Source organism: Biomphalaria glabrata, chromosome 2, assembly GCF_947242115.1.
Source record: "Biomphalaria glabrata chromosome 2, xgBioGlab47.1, whole genome shotgun sequence".
Taxonomy (NCBI): domain Eukaryota; kingdom Metazoa; phylum Mollusca; class Gastropoda; family Planorbidae; genus Biomphalaria; species Biomphalaria glabrata.
The window spans coordinates 25,370,824-25,383,841 of record NC_074712.1 but is presented as its reverse complement, the minus strand read 5'-3'; the positions used below and the strand labels follow the sequence as shown (position 1 = coordinate 25,383,841).

The 13,018-nt window shown below is 42.4% G+C and overlaps 1 protein-coding gene and 1 long non-coding RNA gene across 5 annotated transcripts in view; both read right to left on the bottom strand.

Annotated features, from left to right (window-relative positions):
• Positions 1–13,018, bottom strand: part of LOC106072285 (RYamide receptor-like) — a 116,539-nt gene that overhangs the window by 19,979 nt on the left and 83,542 nt on the right. The window lies entirely within an intron of this gene.
• On the bottom strand, positions 5,556–7,992 carry LOC129924813 (uncharacterized). 2 transcript variants are annotated; one of them, XR_008776750.1, is made up of 5 exons: positions 7,566–7,992; positions 6,606–6,749; positions 6,222–6,365; positions 5,982–6,125; positions 5,556–5,741 (listed from the first exon to the last, which is right to left on the bottom strand). It is a non-coding gene; the product is annotated as an uncharacterized LOC129924813 (long non-coding RNA). The 2 variants fall into 2 exon arrangements; XR_008776749.1 differs by lacking the exon at positions 7,566–7,992 and having other exon boundaries at positions 6,606–6,788.

The following is a 13,018-nucleotide window of genomic DNA, read 5'->3' as shown; positions in this document are numbered from 1 at the left end:
AATGCTCCGTACAGAACCACACCGCTGAACTGTGCTGTAGTCGACCGGACTGTAGTGAACCGGGCTCTGAACCGTCTTGACTGCGACACCTCCGCTCTTTATATAGGGTCCCTACTGGCCTTCTAGAACCGGACAGAACGCCGCTCGACGTTTCTAGGTGGTCAGATGACTACAACTCTCGTGACGCTCCTGAGCTCTGTCACGACGACGATCCTACTCGAACCTTCATGTTGACACTCGTCTCGGCTGACCGTGGTAACTCGTCACGGTTGACCGCTCGTCTAGCGCTGGCCTGGGGCGATTTGCGTCGGTTGACTACACACGTACCACTACCCCCATCTGTGCCACCACCAGGTTTATAACACTGCCCCCTCCTTAGATCTGTCCGTCCCGGACAGAATCAACCTCATGACATTGACTGTGAAGTTTCATCGCTGTAGGTGGGGGTCGATCGGTGGCGGTTGGCTCGCCTCTTGAGCTGTAGGAGTCATCCATGTGGCAGTCAGCAATGGTCGCTTCTTTCTCTTCTTCCAGTTGGCCTTGACCTTGTTGCATCGATGTCTTGGTCGCATCGTCATCCATGTTGCACTCAACAAAAGTCGCCTTCTTCTTCTTCTCCACCAGTTGGTCTTCATGTGGCTGCAGTGATTTTGTGGTCGCATCGCTCTCTTGCCGTTTGGTACTGAGGACAGCCACTTGACACATGGAGAGGTATAGGATGTAAGGGCTTGGGATACCAAGATCGTTGGCACAAGAGGTGGTTTCATAGGGCTTTGCGAAGAAGGACTGGGATGGGCTTCAAATCCAAAGGGCAGGGAATTATGGGACAGGTCATCATCTTCAGCCTTGTCTGGAGGGCATGCTCGTGGGGCAGGTTGGTAACACTCCTCGTGCAAAGGTCCCTCGTCTTCGGCTTCAGACTCCATTCGGCTTTCTTCACCACCATCAGGATCTCTCTCTCTCGTCTCAGTATCGGGCCAATCGCTTGTTGGTTTCAGACCTTGTCGATGACTTTCGTCTTTCAAATGTCCATCAACGTCAACGCCAGACTGCCTTGGATTCTCTTTACCACCACCAGGACTTTCCTCTCTAGTCTTGGCAGCTGGACCAACGTCTGTTAGGTTCGGACCTGGCTGGTATCTCTCGACTTGCATATGTCTCTCAACGGCTTCGTCAGGTTTCAATGGGTCCTCATGATCACCACCAAGGCTCCTCTCTCTGGTTTTAGCATCTGAACGAACGTCTGAGTTGATGATTCTCTCCTCCACAGCAGGTATGCGTTGGTTCATGGCGGCTATCTTGGTGTTCATGGCATCTATCTTGGAATTGATCTGTTCCAGCAAGTCCGGTTCGACTTCAAAAAGATATGTGTCCGGATCTTCTTTTTCTTCCAAAATGTCATCTCGGAGGCGTGCTTGTAACGTTTCCTTGTTTCCACATGCCTTCAGCCTTCGTTCACGGAGTTCTTGCTTCAGTTCTCTGAATTCAAGTTCGTACAGCAGTTTCAGACGAGCCATAGTAGATCCGATCCAATCCTATTCCGATCCAATCCCACTTCTGACACCAGATATAGATTTTTATGTACGTAAACTCTTTTTTTCAAGCTTTAAGGGAAGTCGCCCCAATCAATCTTTTCTGTCTTAGAAAAGTAAGGATCTTTAGTTTTCAAAGGTTAGAAATAATGCAAAATCATTTATCGGATATTCACGCCAATATATGAAACAAAGCAATTTCCTGTTTGTTTCCATTGAGATAATGTTTAAAAAATCCTTGATCGAAATAATTCATGTTGATTTAAATCATCTTATGTACATCTAAATAGATTGATTACCAAGATTTTGCTAGATTACGTATCTAAAAATTGCAAAATAATAATTATGAGACGAGTGTACTCTTATTTTTGATGTTCAATTACTAGATCTAGATCTAAAAATTAAATTAAATGTTACATAGGTTAGGGTTGAGAAAACAACAACTTGACTTCTTTTCACTACTTTACAAAACAACGCCTTGATCCAACTTTCTACAAAATTTTCAAGACATTTTTTGTAGTGCTAAAAAATCTCCATGTCCAGTCTATATATATATAAGTCTATGATAAGAACCTATCCAGCACATTGTAAGGGAAGTGATTCGGTATGTCTTCCTTCACACATAATGGGGAAAATGAGTAATGGAGATGTTCATACATGAAGGCGAATCCTTGACTAGAAAGTTGTTGGTGTCTCCGGTGTAGAGATGAGTGACGTACACATCAGCCAAATGTTTTAATAAACCAAATGACTTTTTAGAAAATAATAATTAATTACTTGACCCAGTTATGTCTAAGGGTTTGCCATAGTTTGCTTAAAAAATTAAAATATTTCGGCATTAATGGTCCACTGCATCAGTGGATTAAAGACTTTCTGATAGGGAGAGAACAAACTGTAATAATAAATGGCTCTAAATCAACACCGATAACAGTAAACTCAGGTGTACCTCAAGGTACAGTCTTGGGTCCACTACTATTTTTAATTTACATAAATGATTTACCAAATTGCATTAGTTCAGGAACAAAAGTCAGATTATTTGCAGACGATTGCATAATATATAGAACAATAAAAACAACACAAGACACAGATATTTTACAAAGAGAATTAGATGAATTACAGAAATGGGAATCAAATTGGAGCATGTCTTTCCACCCAGAAAAATGTCAGTTGTTAAGAGTAACAAAAAAACTAAAACAAATTAATTCCACTTATCTTATTCATGGCAAACCAGTATCACACACTAAAAACGCAAAATACCTAGGTGTTATAATAAATGAAAAACTATCATGGAATCCACATATTGATGAAACTACAAAAAAATCAAACAAAGCATTAGGATTTATTAAAAGAAATTTCTATAAATCAAATAAGAACATAAAACTAAAATGTTACTTAACCTTGGTTAGGCCAATAATAGAATATGCATCCTCCGTTTGGGACCCCTCAACTCAAGAAAACATTAAGAAACTGGAACAGACACAAAATAGAGCAGTGAGATTCATAACAAACGAATATTCACATTTGACTAGAGTAACACCTTTAGTAAAATCACTAAATTTAGAAAGCCTTCAGGACAGAAGGCTCAAAAGTAAAGTAGCAATCATACATAAAACACTGAACCATAATCTTCAAATACAAAAACAAAATTTAATAAAATACTCTGAAAGACACAAAGATAAAGGCACATTCCTCGTCCCATATGCTAGGACAAATTTGTACAAATACTCCTTCTTCCCTAGTGCTATTAGAGCATGGAATGGGTTGCCTGAGCTAGCCAGGAAAACCAGTGACTTGGCAGAATTTAAGTCATTGGTTAATATGCATGACTAAATGCATGACGCGTAGGACGTAATCATCTTCTTTTTTGAAGTAACGTCTGTATTATATAAGATAAGATAAGATAAGGGGTTCTAACACTACAACAAAAAACACTTGGAATAGCGTACACCTAAGGTTTGTCATACACTAATGCAGAGAAGAATTACTTCAGTTTTTAATTGAAACAAGATTTAATGAATGAAAAAGTTGAAAAGGGGAGGCAGGGCAACAGCTATGAATAATAATATTATATTAAAATAATATTGTAACGTCTCTCCTACTATCCAGGCTCTCTTCAAACTGCACCACACGACACAACAATCTTAAAGAACCTCACAACTCATGGCTCCAAAGTATCAGTCAGTTTAATTTAAAATACATCGCAATTGACAAAAACATTAACACTGTCTTTACAAAAACCTAGTCTCTGCTCCGCACTGACTTCACACACCGTGCTGGTTCTCGCCTCCTACTGGTCGCATTGCGAGGTAACGTGAATTGAAGTGATTCTGACACACTCCCTCTTATATAGTGTCTCTACTGGCCTACTCGAACCTTCTTGACCACTCCAGTTGATCACTTTCGCCGTGATTTGCAAGCGTAATATTTACGACACTGGTCCTTGCCGAACTGGCGTATACTGTCACCGGTAACGGTTATTCGCTCGTCCTACGCTGGACTGTGGCGATTTGGGTAGGCTAAAAACACACAGCACTACCCCATTTGTGTCACCACCAGGTTTACAACAATATATAGATGAATTTTTCGTTGATCAAAGAGAAATTTTGGGGGCTTCTTATCCCTCACTCCACTCTCCACCTTTACCCCTCACATAGGTCTATACACTTCTATTACCTCCATCCATTGTCTCCTAAATTAGATAGGTCTATACACTTCTATTACCTACACCCACTGTCTCCTAAATCAGATAGGTCTATACACTTCTATTACCTACACCCACTGCCTCCTAAATCAGATAGGTCTATACACTTCTATTACCTCCACCCACTGCCTCATAAATCAGATAGGTCTATACACTTCTATTACCTACACCCACTGCCTCCTAAATCAGATAGGTCTATACACTTCTATTACCTCCACCCACTGTCTCCTAAATCAGATAGGTCTATACACTTCTATTACCTCCACCCACTGCCTCCTAAATCAGATAGGTCTATACACTTCTATTACCTCCACCCACTGCCTCCTAAATCAGATAGGTCTATACACTTCTATTACCTACACCCACTGCCTCCTAAATCAGATAGGTCTATACACTTCTATTACCTCCACCCACTGCCTCCTAAATCAGATAGGTCTATACACTTCTATTACCTCCACCCACTGCCTCCTAAATCAGATAGGTCTATACACTTCTATTACCTACACCCACTGCCTCCTAAATCAGACAGGTCTATACACTTCTATTACCTCCACCCACTGCCTTCCAAATCAGATAGGTCTATACACTTCTATTACCTCCACCCACTGCCTCCTAAATCAGATAGGTCTATACACTTCTATTACCTCCACCCACTGCCTTCTAAATCAGATAGGTCTATACACTTCTATTACCTCCACCCACTGCCTCCTAAATCAGATAGGTCTATACACTTCTATTACCTCCACCCACTGTCTCCTAAATCAGATAGGTCTATACACTTCTATTACCTTCACCCACTGCCTCCTAAATCAGATAGGTCTATACACTTCTATTACCTACACCCACTGCCTCCTAAATCAGATAGGTCTATACACTTCTATTACCTCCACCCACTGCCTCCTAAATCTGACAGGTCTATACACTTCTATTACCTCCACCCACTGCCTTCCAAATCAGATAGGTCTATACACTTCTATTACCTCCACCCACTGCCTCCTAAATCAGATAGGTCTATACACTTCTATTACCTCCACCCACTGTCTCCTAAATCAGATAAGTCTATACACTTCTATTACCTCCACCCACTGCCTCCTAAATCAGATAGGTCTATACACTTCTATTACCTACACCCACTGCCTCCTAAATCAGATAGGTCTATACACTTCTATTACCTCCACCCACTGCCTCCTAAATCAGATAGGTCTATACACTTCTATTACCTACACCCACTGCCTCCTACATCAGATAGGTCTATACACTTCTATTACCTCCACCCACTGCCTCCTAAATCAGATAGGTCTATACACTTCTATTACCTACACCCACTGCCTCCTAAATCAGACAGGTCTATACACTTCTATTACCTCCACCCACTGCCTTCCAAATCAGATAGGTCTATACACTTCTATTACCTCCACCCACTGCCTCCTAAATCAGATAGGTCTATACACTTCTATTACCTCCACCCACTGCCTTCTAAATCAGATAGGTCTATACACTTCTATTACCTCCACCCACTGCCTCCTAAATCAGATAGGTCTATACACTTCCATTAGCTCCACCCACTGTCTCCTAAATCAGATAGGTCTATACACTTCTATTACCTTCACCCACTGCCTCCTAAATCAGATAGGTCTATACACTTCTATTACCTACACCCACTGCCTCCTAAATCAGATAGGTCTATACACTTCTATTACCTCCACCCACTGCCTCCTAAATCAGACAGGTCTATACACTTCTATTACCTCCACCCACTGCCTTCCAAATCAGATAGGTCTATACACTTCTATTACCTCCACCCACTGCCTCGTAAATCAGATAGGTCTATACACTTCTATTACCTCCACCCACTGCCTTCTAAATCAGATAGGTCTATACACTTCTATTACCTCCACCCACTGCCTCCTAAATCAGATAGGTCTATACACTTCTATCGCCTCCACCCACTGCCTCCTAAATCAGACAGGTCTATACACTTCTATTACCTCCACCCACTGCCTTCCAAATCAGATAGGTCTATACACTTCTATTACCTCCACCCACTGCCTCCTAAATCAGATAGTTCTATACACTTCTATTACCTCCACCCACTGCCTTCTAAATCAGATAGGTCTATACACTTCTATTACCTCCACCCACTGCCTCCTAAATCAGATAGGTCTATACACTTCCATTAGCTCCACCCACTGTCTCCTAAATCAGATAGGTCTATACACTTCTATTACCTTCACCCACTGCCTCCTAAATCAGATAGGTCTATACACTTCTATTACCTACACCCACTGCCTCCTAAATCAGATAGGTCTATACACTTCTATTACCTCCACCCACTGCCTCCTAAATCAGACAGGTCTATACACTTCTATTACCTCCACCCACTGCCTTCCAAATCAGATAGGTCTATACACTTCTATTACCTCCACCCACTGCCTCGTAAATCAGATAGGTCTATACACTTCTATTACCTCCACCCACTGCCTTCTAAATCAGATAGGTCTATACACTTCTATTACCTCCACCCACTGCCTCCTAAATCAGATAGGTCTATACACTTCTATCGCCTCCACCCACTGCCTCCTAAATCAGATAGGTCTATACACTTCTATTACCTCCACCCACTGCCTCCTAAATCAGATAGGTCTATACACTTCTATTACCTCCACCAACTGCCTCCTAAATCAGATAGGTCTATACACTTCTATTACCTTCACCCACTGCCTCCTAAATCAGATAGGTCTATACACTTCTATTACCTTCACCCACTGCCTCCTAAATCAGATAGGTCTATACACTTCTATTACCTACACCCACTGCCTCCTAAATCAGATAGGTCTATACACTTCTATTACCTACACCCACTGCCTCCTAAATCAGATAGGTCTATACACTTCTATTACCTACACCCACTGCCTCCTAAATCAGATAGGTCTATACACTTCTATTACCTCCACCCACTGCCATCCAAATCAGATAGGTCTATACACTTCTATTACCTCCACCCACTGCCTCCTAAATCAGATAGGTCTATACACTTCTATTACCTCCACCCACTGCCTCCTAAATCAGATAGGTCGATACACTTCTATTACCTTCACCCACTGCCTCCTAAATCAGATTGGTCTATACACTTCTATTACCTCCACCCACTGCCTCCTAAATCAGATAGGTCTATACACTTCTATTACCTACACCCACTGCCTCCTAAATCAGATAGGTCTATACACTTCTATTACCTCCACCCACTGCCTCCTAAATCAGATAGGTCTATACACTTCTATTACCTTCACCCACTGCCTCCTAAATCAGATAGGTCTATACACTTCTATTACCTCCACCCACTGCCTTCCAAATCAGATAGGTCTATACACTTCTATTACCTCCACCCACTGCCTCCTAAATCAGATAGGTCTATACACTTCTATTACCTCCACCCACTGCCTTCCAAATCAGATAGGTCTATACACTTCTATTACCTTCACCCACTGCCTCCTAAATCAGATAGGTCTATACACTTCTATTACCTCCACCCACTGCCTCCTAAATCAGATAGGTCTATACACTTCTATTACCTCCACCCACTGCCTTCCAAATCAGATAGGTCTATACACTTCTATTACCTCCACCCACTGCCTCCTAAATCAGATAGGTCTATACACTTCTATTACCTCCACCCACTGCCTCCTAAATCAGATAGGTCTATACACTTCTATTACCTCCACCCACTGCCTTCCAAATCAGATAGGTCTATACACTTCTATTACCTTCACCCACTGCCTTCCAAATCAGATAGGTCTATACACTTCTATTACCTCCACCCACTGCCTCCTAAATCAGATAGGTCTATACACTTCTATTTATCCACCCACTGCCTCCTAAATCAGATTGGTCTATACACTTCTATTACCTCCACCCACTGCCTCCTAAATCAGATAGGTCTATACACTTCTATTACCTCCACCCACTGCCTCCTAAATCAGATAGGTCTATACACTTCTATTACCTCCACCCACTGCCTCCTAAATCAGATAGGTCTATACACTTCTATTACCTCCACCCACTGCCTTCCAAATCAGATAGGTCTATACACTTCTATTACCTCCACCCACTGCCTCCTAAATCAGATAGGTCTATACACTTCTATTACCTACACCCACTGCCTCCTAAATCAGATAGGTCTATACACTTCTATTACCTTCACCCACTGCCTCCTAAATCAGATAGGTCTATACACTTCTATTACCTACACCCACTGCCTCCTAAATCAGATAGGTCTATACACTTCTATTACCTCCACCCACTGCCTCCTAAATCAGATAGGTCTATACACTTCTATTACCTCCACCCACTGCATCCTAAATCAGATAGGTCTATACACTTCTATTACCTTCACCCACTGCCTCCTAAATCAGATAGGTCTATACACTTCTATTACCTCCACCCACTGCCTTCCAAATCAGATAGGTCTATACACTTCTATTACCTTCACCCACTGCCTCCTAAATCAGATAGGTCTATACACTTCTATTACTTCCACCCACTGCCTTCCAAATCAGATAGGTCTATACACTTCTATTACCTACACCCACTGCCTCCTAAATCAGATAGGTCTATACACTTCTATTACCTCCACCCACTGCCTCCTAAATCAGATTGGTCTATACACTTCTATTACCTCCACCCACTGCCTCCTAAATCAGATAGGTCTATACACTTCTATTACCTACACCCACTGCCTCCTAAATCAGATAGGTCTATACACTTCTATTACCTCAACCCACTGCCTCCTAAATCAGATAGGTCTATACACTTCTATTACCTCCACCCACTGCCTCCTAAATCAGATAGGTCTATACACTTCTATTACCTCCACCCACTGCCTCCTAAATCAGATAGGTCTATACACTTCTATTACCTCCACCCACTGCCTCCTAAATCAGATTGGTCTATACACTTCTATTACCTACACCCACTGCCTCCTAAATCAGATAGGTCTATACACTTCTATTACCAACACCCACTGCCTCCTAAATCAGATAGGTCTATACACTTCTATTACCTACACCCACTGCCTCCTAAATCAGATAGGTCTATACACTTCTATTACCTACACCCACTGCCTCCTAAATCAGATAGGTCTATACACTTCTATTACCTACACCCACTGCCTCCTAAATCAGATAGGTCTATACACTTCTATTACCTACACCCACTGCCTCCTAAATCAGATAGGTCTATACACTTCTATTACCTACACCCACTGCCTCCTAAATCAGATAGGTCTATACACTTCTATTACCTACACCCACTGCCTCCTAAATCAGATAGGTCTATACACTTCTATTACCTACACCCACTGCCTCCTAAATCAGATAGGTCTATACACTTCTATTACCTCCACCCACTGCCTCCTAAATCAGATAGGTCTATACACTTCTATTACCTCCACCCACTGCCTCCTAAATCAGATAGGTCTATACACTTCTATTACCTCCACCCACTGCCTCCTAAATCAGATAGGTCTATACACTTCTATTACCTACACCCACTGCCTCCTAAATCAGATAGGTCTATACACTTCTATTACCTCCACCCACTGCCTTCCAAATCAGATAGGTTTATACACTTCTATTACCTACACCCACTGCCTCCTAAATCAGATAGGTCTATACACTTCTATTACCTCCACCCACTGCCTTCCAAATCAGATAGGTCTATACACTTCTATTACCTCCACCCACTGCCTCCTAAATCAGATAGGTCTATACACTTCTATTACCTCCACCCACTGCCTCCTAAATCAGATAGGTCTATACACTTCTATTACCTACACCCACTGCCTCCTAAATCAGATAGGTCTATACATTTCTATTACCTACACCCACTGCCTCCTAAATCAGATAGGTCTATACACTTCTATTACCTCCACCCACTGCCTCCTAAATTAGATAGGTCTATACACTTCTATTACCTCCACCCACTGCCTCCTAAATCAGATAGGTCTATACACTTCTATTACCTCCACCCACTGCCTCCTAAATCAGATAGGTCTATACACTTCTATTACCTACACCCACTGCCTCCTAAATCAGATAGGTCTATACACTTCTATTACCTCCACCCACTGCCTTCCAAATTAGATAGGTCTATACACTTCTATTACCTACACCCACTGCCTCCTAAATCAGATAGGTCTATACACTTCTATTACCTCCACCCACTGCCTTCCAAATCAGATAGGTCTATACACTTCTATTACCTCCACCCACTGCCTCCTAAATCAGATAGGTCTATACACTTCTATTACCTCCACCCACTGCCTCCTAAATCAGATAGGTCTATACACTCTATTACCTCCACCCACTGCCTTCCAAATCAGATAGGTCTATACACTTCTATTACCTCCACCCACTGCCTTCCAAATCAGATAGGTCTATACACTTCTATTACCTCCACCCACTGCCTTCCAAATCAGATAGGTCTATACACTTCTATTGTCTTCACCCACTGCCTCCTAAATCAGATAGGTCTATACACTTCTATTACCTACACCCACTGCCTCCTAAATTAGATAGGTCTATACACTTCTATTACCTCCACCCACTGCCTCCTAAATCAGATAGGTCTATACACTTCTATTACCTCCACCCACTGCCTCCTAAATCAGATAGGTCTATACACTTCTATTACCTCCACCCACTGCCTCCTAAATCAGATAGGTCTATACACTTCTATTACCTCCACCCACTGCCTTCTAAATCAGATAGGTCTATACACTTCTATTACCTCCACCCACTGCCTTCTACGTCATATTTCGACAACTTATTTGAAGAAGTTTTTTCCCTTTCCCATTCCAGTGGCTGTTATCTTGAATGAGTTACCCTGAATGATTTACCTTGAACTATCAGCCGTTTTTTCCCCTAGGCTTTTGAAGTGAACAAAAGTACATGTTTTCTCAATGATTTCTTTACATAATTCTATTTAGAGTTGAGAGCCTGTATGTCTCAAAGGTATCTGCCTGCTACGAATCCTGTTACTTATCAGGCATACTCATACTCTATATACCAGTTGAGAGCCAGACCAGTGAACGTCACGCTAATAATCCATCAATTCACCTTCAAGTTTTCACCTGCCAACTACCTCTCAATAAGGTAAGGGAGCTTCTTCTTCTTGAAACTGTCAGGTAGAGTTGAGCCTAGGGTTCTGTCTGGCGGGGTGTCAGACTCGCGGTCAGAGACCGCGTGCACAGGGACCCCTGCCATTTTCCTTTTCTATACCAGGCTAACCGTGCAGGACAGGCCATTCATGTAACGGCCTCTTGAGGAACGGCGCCTTGATTGTGACACGGTTGTGGGAGCTTTTTTACAACTCCGCACAGTGCAATGAGGATGCTCTCGCACCCCCTTACGCACCTCCACGGGAGTCTTGTTTTGCTACCCTTTAGCCTAATCGTTTCCTCCTACGATCGTTTCCACCCGGACGCCACTATGAGGCAGGGTAGCATGCCCAGGTAAGGTAAGGGAGCAAAAATCATAGTAACATTCACTAGCTCACTAGCTCACTAGTCCAATGCAATTTGGGATGCAAAATAACATTAGGATCTGTGAATTAGATTTTTTTTATCATATTCAGCCTTAGCTGACATAGAAGAGAGCACCTTGTTGCATGCGGCCAGAACGATACAGCTGGAGGTCACACACAAAATCCGTGAGATACACATTTGAGACCAAAAGAAAATCCGCTGCCGAGGACAGACGCAGACGGCGAAAAGAAAATCTTAATCGAACACCGGCGGACAAAGATTATGCTTGCCCTGGATGTGGCAGCTGGGGCTGCGTAGCCACGTGAAATAATGCATTCCTCATTATCTTCGGACTTGAACACAAGTCTTTTTATTGTTATTTTTGTATAAAAGGGAACAACAACAATAATACCCTAAAGATTGTGAAACAACTATAACTATTCCAAAACACCATTTACACTGATACTATTCAAAACATCACTTGCCACACTGATACAATACTAAACGCATTAATTATATGAGTCTATTGATTTTTCAACATTATTTTCACAAGTATTCACAATTTATATTTTAAAATTGGTTTTTAATAGTTCATGTGTTTTTTTTAGATCAAAGCATCAACAACGGACAGACAGACGAACTAATAACAATTTCCGATTTCGGTGGCTAAAAATTGGTGCTCTAAAAGATCTTATCCCTTAGGTATTGACAGCATTTCCTAAGTTTCTCTCTATATGAAATCGAATTTACCTTTCCTCCGACTAAATAAAAAGTTTCTTAACATCCTCCAAACTCATATTGTTATAAACCTGGTGGTGGCACAGATGGGGATAGTGGTGTGTGTGTAGTTAGCCGACGCAAATCACCCCAGGCCAGCGCTAGACGAGCGGTCAACCGTGACGAGTTACGCCGGTCGGATTAGACGAGTGTCAACATGATGGTTCGGGAAGGCTCGACGTCGTGAACTGAGCTCAGGAGCGTCACGAGGGATGTAGTCATCTGACCACCCAGAATGGTCGAGCGACGTTCTGTCCGGTTCTAGAAGGCCAGCGGAGGTGTCGCAGTCAAGACGGTTCAGAAAGGAGGTTTACGACAGGAGTTCAGAACACGGTCGACTACAGCACAGTTCAGCGGTGTGGTTCTGTACGGAGCATTACGACGGTTCAGTGCGGAGTACTGTCAAGTACAGTTGAGACGGCTGGCGTCTTGATCTTGGTCTGCGATCGAGTCCGACACAACGAGCCTAGTGTGTGAAGTTAGTCC